Genomic DNA, 7,579 nt, shown 5'->3' with positions numbered 1-7,579 from the left:
TGAAAGATGTGAGATGAGATCTTCTTAGATTCAAATTCAAAATTGCATTGGAAGATGTGAGATTTGGCTCCTCCTCACGCTTGCAGGAGGAGTGGTTATTTTGAAATAGCCCCACCTCCTTTGCCCACGTGGAGGGAGGTGGGGTTGTCCTTAATCCTGTATAGATGATTTGATGTAAATATCTTCGGTGATTAATATATTTTAAATATTCTCCCAAAATAATAATAAAAAATACGTAGGTTAACCAGTGTTATAAACTAAAATTTCAAGAATTCTAAATCTTTAAATTGATGGTTAGAAGTGCTTTTTTTAAAATTTGAGTCGTGAAAATGCACTAAAGGGTGGTTGTTTTTCCAAAAAAGATGAGAGACTCGGGCTCGCCGCTCCCTCCTCCTTGAAAAATCGACTGTTACTGTTTGCAGCTGACTCCACACACCCAATAAAGAAACGGATAAATAAATTGAATAATGGAATTAGTACTAAATATATTTTAATTTTCGACACCTTATCCCTTTTACTGCAACCTCCCATTTGTCCTCCCGCAGTAAAATGGGTGGTTCTGTCTCCGAGACTCACTCGCATACGACAATAACCTCGAATGGAAAAGTTGGAAACTACCCCCGGGTTTGGGTCCACCATGGCTCATAGGTACAAGGGTGACCGTAGTCACTTGATGACAAGTTACAACATGTGTACTTACAACTTACAAGTATGTTTCGTAGATCCTTCCGACACTTGGAAGTTGGCCACACAAGGAGCACTTCTAGGGGCTGTTCCTGCGTGGCCCTTGGTTGCCACACTAGGGCGGCCCTACTGGTAAGTCTGGTGTCACAGCATCCAGGTTTTTGGTCACGTGTTTGATGGCAATCGTCATGTTTTTAATTTATAATATTGCTCAAATGCTAATAAGAAAAAGGACAAGTTGGAGTGTAACCAATTTATAACTCGTTGGAGTTGCAAAAATATTGCTCAAATATTTATAAGAGAAAAGACATGTTTGAGTGTAACCAGTTTGTGTTAATCAAATTCCTATGATTTGTCGGTTTTATATAACTAAATGGTAAAAATTTCACCAATTTTCTTACGTGCAAGGTTTTTAATAGCTTCAACCAGCCTAAGCACCACAAGTTTGCACCTTAAATTTGTATAAGCATACTAAAGTGCACCATGTTGTTCATATAGAGTGAGATGCTCATGGACAAGGATGTGTGGCAGACATGGAATGGATGATTTTGAAATGTGTGGCACACATGGAATGGATGGTTTTGAAATGTGTATTGTTGGATTCGTCCTAGCACCAAGACCAAGGGTTTGAGCTTTGTGGTGGGCATAGGTCAAATGATTGGCCCCTTCGGCCACCAAGGTGCTCAAGTGACCATCGGTGTCCAATTAGCTTTCTAAAATATGAGGCCCATCACGTGGACATTTCCAAAGCATGGCTCCTAGTGGAGCTCCCTCTTCCCTTAAGAACTTCAAATTTTGGATGTTAGGATGCGTGGGCAAACTTATGTGGCACCAAACTTGTGAGCCATCATTGAGGCACCTCTAAGGGCTATTCCCATGCCACTAGCCAACCCAATCACGGCATACAAAAAGGCCTCACACTTTTTCAAGTTTCTCCACATGGGCACCTCCAAATATAAGAGAGCTCCTAGAGTATGTCCACCAATGCAAAACTTATTTCCCTCTATGCAAACTATCTCTTGAGTTGTTGAAAATGTATACTTGATAGCGTATGTAATGCTGCACAACAATATAGAGCTTGTTTTGCATATGGCATGCCCTAAGAACACTCAAGGCATTTTTTGTGACTATATAAAGCGAGTAACTTTCTACCACTTGAGGGGCCTTAAAGTTTTAAAGAACTTCATCCCTCTCTTCAGATTGGAAATTTGTGTCAGATTCAGAGCTACTCCCTCTGTAGTGTTTGTTTCAATTTCCACTATTTTACTTAATGTTGTTAACTCTATTCTACTCGTAGTAATAAAGGAGTTGGTGTCACTTCCAGTCTCTATTTCAGACTCCTCGTCGCCACCGTTGGTGCTCATGTGGACTCAAGTTCACTATAACCAATCCCCTTGGCATTAGAAAGTAGAGCCTGAATCATTTGTAGTGGCACAACCTCAGGGAGCTCCTTACCATCATGTGTAACCCATGTAGATCCTCTAGTTCCCCAGCTATTGATTGTAGCCATCATATGTATCCAGTTTAGATCATCTTCAAGCTCAATAGCTTGGTTATCAGTATCCTTATAGGTTGGGTCCTTCCCTACATCAGTCTCTTCTCTTCAAGTATAGCAGTCCTTGCAAACAGGCTAAATAAACGGTGGTGTCTAAATGATTTTCAAAAAGTCCTCCACTACCCATAGGGTGTATGTGGCCAGTCTCACAAAAGCAATCCTAATGAAATCATCGAATTGGAGGTATACATTGTTAAAATTACAGCAATGTGATGAGTTATGGTGGATCATATGCTAGAATCAACATCATTAACAAAGAGATTAGATAATAGTTAAGATGTGATTAGTGAGTAATTAACTGATAGCTTAATGTAGGCATGGATAATCAAAAACCAGCAAGTTCTCATTAGGCCAATGCCTTAATATATAGAGTTTACATCCAAGCATCTAATTTCTCCTTGATTCACTCCACCTCTTTTGCTTGATTCTCTCCACCTCTCCCAGAATATCTCCACACCTCCTAAATCTCCTCATGCTACCCTTTATTCTCTCCCAATAGATTCTTCTCACCTTTTCACAGGTTCTCTCACATTTACAGATTCTCTTTTACAGTCTCTAGCCAAGGGCTTGTTCCCACACACACCCTATTCACTTGTATATTTCAACACCTCCCCCCTCAAGTGAATACTCCTAGCACACCTGGACCCTATTCCAAGTTTCCCTCTTACTTGATAGTCCGCTACATGTGCCTCAAGTCCCTAAACTCATAGTCCTTGACACACTCTCTCTCTCTCTCTATGTGTGTCCAAGGCTACTATAAGTGCCCGCCGTGACCTTGACTAAAGTGCTCACACATACATCTACCACATGGCCTACATAATCAGTGGCTTAGAGGTGGTTTTACTTTGTTGGAGCGGGTTACATTGGGTTGTGGGGTCTCTCTCTCTCTCTCTCTCTCTCTCTCTCTCTCTCTCTCTCTCTCTCTCTCTCTCTCTCTCTCTCTCTCTCTCTCTCTCTCTCTCTCAGAAAAGATGATCTGACTCCACTTCCTTAGGAGCCTCCATGAAGTTTGCGGATGTCATTCCTTCTCCACTGGGTTTGCTGTAGCAGTCTCTTGCCATGTGTCCTGGCTTTCCACAGTTGTGGCAAGTGAAGGTCCTTCCTCCTACTCTGCCTCTTCCTCATCCTCGTCCTCGAGAGAATCCTCCTCGGGTGAAGAATGCTTTTTCTTCTCCTGCTGTTGAGTCGAGCCATTTCTTCTCTTTGCCTCTGCTCTAGTAGAGCTCCTTCTATCTCGTGTAGCTTCAAGTCAGGTACATTCTTTAGTATTGCTACAATGTTTTCAGATTCACCTTTGTCCACACTCTTCAAAGAAGCACTGCTAGTGCCTCATCATCTTCTACCTTTTTGCCAATAGCTGCCAGTTGTTGCTTAATGCTTTTATATCTATTCAAGTGTGTGATTAAAGGTTCACTTTCCTTCATATCCAATTTGTTGTATTGTATTAACATATTTATCTTTGAATTTTTAGCTTGTGTGCCAAATAATTTATTGAGTTCATTCCATGCATCTTTTGCCCATTGTATCCCTGTGATGTGATGAATGATTTCATCATTTAGACTGAGTGTGATAAGTCCCAATGCTTTTTCATTCCTACTCTTCCACTCATTTTCCCTTCTCACCTCTGGGCATTCATCTTTTCCCTCAACTAGCCCCCATAGATTTTTCCTCATGAGCAAATACATGGTTTTTGTCTCCCATGTGTAAAACTGCTCCCCATTAAATTTGGCTATCTCTTGTGCCGTACTCATGATAATGTGAAGGGAGTCTTACTCTTGATCCCATTTCAAGATCCAAAGGCACTGTCTACCCTTTTACAACTCAATCTGGTGTTTAGGAGATGATTACAACATATTTATCAACATAAAATCACCAGAAATTACATTAAATCAAGGGTAACCAATTTGTACGGAATGGTTGGAGTATCAAACCATCTCCGAATTGCAATATGAAGTTATAGGGATCTGTATCAGATACCTAATGGTTAATTTGAACCCTCAATTGTACCAAAATATAGTGGTTAGCACTGATTAGCAAATTAATCCTTTGTTTTGTGTGCAGAAAACAGAGTATGCAGGGAGCCCAGATCTGAAACCTTAGAGTTCAAATGAGCTCAAATGTTTTCAAGGCCATCAATAGCAATCAGTCTAGTAGAGGATTAAGCCAAGAAACACAAGATTTGACCAAACATTGAATGCTTAATCTCTATTTTACCAAAGTCACCTGCAAATTTGATGAAGAGCTTGGATCTCACTCTAGACTGGATCAAATCAAATTCTGACTTCACTAGCTTGTAGAGAACCCTTGAAAACCCCTAGGGCCAAGAGGAATTAGACCCATTGCATATGTGGAAGACAAGATCTCCATTTTTTGTAGAAAAAGAAGCATTGGAAAATTCACGATTTTCTCCTGATTGTGTCGGCGGTTTGATGAAATTCTTGAATGGGCTAGAGCCCAATGGGTATGGCTAGCTATGGCTGAAAGCTTTTGAGCTATTGTTGAGCTTACAGGGAGAGGGAGCTCCCTGTAGGCTATAGGGAGAGGGAGCTCCTCCACTGGCTGGGGGTACAGTGGGCTAGTTGAAAATAACTTTAAAAAATGATTATTTCTTAATTATCTATTAATCCTAATTAGTTAGATAATGGGCTCATAAACTTGATGGATTCTAGGCTAGGCTCTGATACCATGTTAAAATTATAGCAATGTGATGAGCTATGGTGGATCATATGCTAGAATCAACATCATTAATAAAGAGATTAGATGATAATTAAGATGTGATTAGTGAGAGCAATTGACTGATAGCTTAATGTAGGCATGGATAATCAAAAACTAGCAAGTTCTCATTAGGCCAATGCCTCAATTTATAGAGTTTACATCTAAGCATCTAATCCCACTGATTTCTCCTTGATTCACTCCACCTCTTTTGCTTGATTCTCTCCACCTCTCCTAGAATATCTCCACACCTCCTAAATCTCCTCATGCTACCCTTTATTCTCTCCCAGTAGACTCTTCTTACCTTTTCACAATTTCTCTCACATTTATAGATTCTCTTTTACAGCCTCTAGCCAAGGGCTTATTCTCGCACACACCCTATTCACTTGTATATTTCAACAGACATGGTTATTAGACTAGTCATGTACCATCTTTACCTCTCATGAACGGTCATCCTCCTATGATCATTTCATATGATTTGGGTTGTTTGGAAAATTCCATAACAATGAAGGTATGTTTAATCGGATATTTAAGAACCTTGATCTTTAGATCTCGTAACATCTCGATAGGTTGGGTGACAGTGGACGAGCTGTTGAGGTGGCCTGGTAGGATTCTCACTTCTTGGGATTGGGGATCCTTCCATTGAAGTCAGATGAAGTATCACCAAAGGTCTTGAGCCTAGTGTAGGCTGGTAACTCCCTAGCTCTATGGACCCACTTTCCTCTAAATTGGCCTCTAAAACCCACCCAGGTCATAAGTGCATGTGGTATGGGGTGTTTGACGGTTCTATAAATACCCCGAACAAGTCATAGAATTTTTTAAATTTTTATTTTTTAAAATAAAAAAATTTAGATTGTTTGATGTTTCTCAGCCCGCCATCTGGCACAAAAAATAATGTACTTTTTTTTGGGTCAGTCAAGTGCTACATGCACTGGCTCCCTCCTTAACTATGGAAAAATGATTTTTTTGGGTGTTATACAAGTAGTGTCAAAATGATCGCAAAACACATTTTGGATTAACTTATGCATGTACTTTCCCAAAAATTTCTATATATTTTTTGCTTGCGGATCTTTTACCTTTTTTCTTTTCTCTTTGTTTTTTACTTTTTAATTTTTTACTTTGTACTTTTTACATTTTTATTGTTTTGTTTTTACTTTCATGGTTTCAATTTTTTATTTTACCGAAAAGGGGTATTTTTGGAATCTTTGACTTGTAGGCTTACCTAAAAGCTTCTACATATTGAATGCGGCCAGCCCATCCCGAACTATCCAAAATTGGTTAATGTCAAGATTTGGATTTTTGTGACTAGTGGCATAAAGACTATACACATTAAATGTGGCTAGCTAGTTAAGATACCCAAATTAAAAAGAAGATTATGACTAATTAACTTTCATAATTGCACTAATGCAAAAACATAAAAAACTTGCAAAAACACAAAAATTTCTGTGTGTTACAAATCCTCCTCTAATTTCAAATTTTATCCCAATTTCCTCATGTGAGAAGTTGAAATTAGGATAAAAACTATGCTACGAAGCCAATTCTAAGGTTAATTTAACCTCTTTCATTATATGCTTATTTGATTGTTTTTTCATTTTGAAAATGTAAAAATGCAGAAAACCATAAATTGAAAAAAGGCAAAAATTGTAGAAACACTAGAAAATTGTAATGATGAGAAACACAAATTTATAATGGGAAACACAACAAATTAGAAAAACAAACACCTTCCTTTCATTTTTGCCATTCTTGAAAAAAAAATAGACACATAACAAAATTAACCATACACACACACGCATTTAAATTGCATAGTGGTAGTGGCTCCACTTATGGAGGGTCCTTACGCCATTGAGGAAAAGGCACAAGGAATGACCAAATATCATGGGGCTTCGCCTAATTGCACTCGGGAGCATAAACAGCTCAACTGAGAAGCTAATCTACCATGGCCTAACGCACAAAATACAAATGGAGGTGTGTCACTCAGCTCGTGTTGAATGCTGGTTGTTGGGATTCTCGTGGTTGTCATCACTGCAGGAGCACTTGAGAGCTTTACTCCACTGCTGTTATCTCGCTACACTCCAATGGAAGCGCGACCCTCCTCTCAGCACTTAGTCTCTCACACTCTCTCTCACACTCACTCTCTCACATGCAAGCAAGCAAGAATATGTAAGAGCTCAAACAAGCAAGCAAGCAATAGCATAAAATAGTAGATAGAGAAGAAGAGCACTTTATTAAATTAGCATAAAGAATGAGTTGTGAGAGTTATATTTTGCCTCTTATTTGTGGCTTCTAGGGTTTACACTCTTGGACGGCCAAAGTTAAAATTAGGTCCTAGGGCTCATTTGGCCACTCTAGCTTGTGTAACACCTAATCCATAAATAGTACTCTCTACCTAAAATCCTATGGTGCGGCTTTAATAGAAAAGCGGCGAGCACACACGTAAAATATACAATACATAGTTTTCAAGTGAATCTCAGCCATTCTGGTGCCTGTGGCCCAAAGGTGGTGAAAATGATATGGTGATCGGCATCAACACCATAGAGGTCTCTAGCAAGGATTAACAGTATACCTTCTCCACCTAAGGGGATAGCTCAATCTGAGATACTCAAAAGAGCAACTCGAGGACAAGATGAT

Source organism: Cibotium barometz, chromosome 24 (assembly GCF_041138505.1).
Source record: "Cibotium barometz isolate CiBa-2024 chromosome 24, ASM4113850v1, whole genome shotgun sequence".
In the NCBI taxonomy this organism is placed as follows: Eukaryota; Viridiplantae; Streptophyta; class Polypodiopsida; order Cyatheales; family Cibotiaceae; genus Cibotium; species Cibotium barometz.
Note: the sequence above shows the minus strand (reverse complement) of the source record.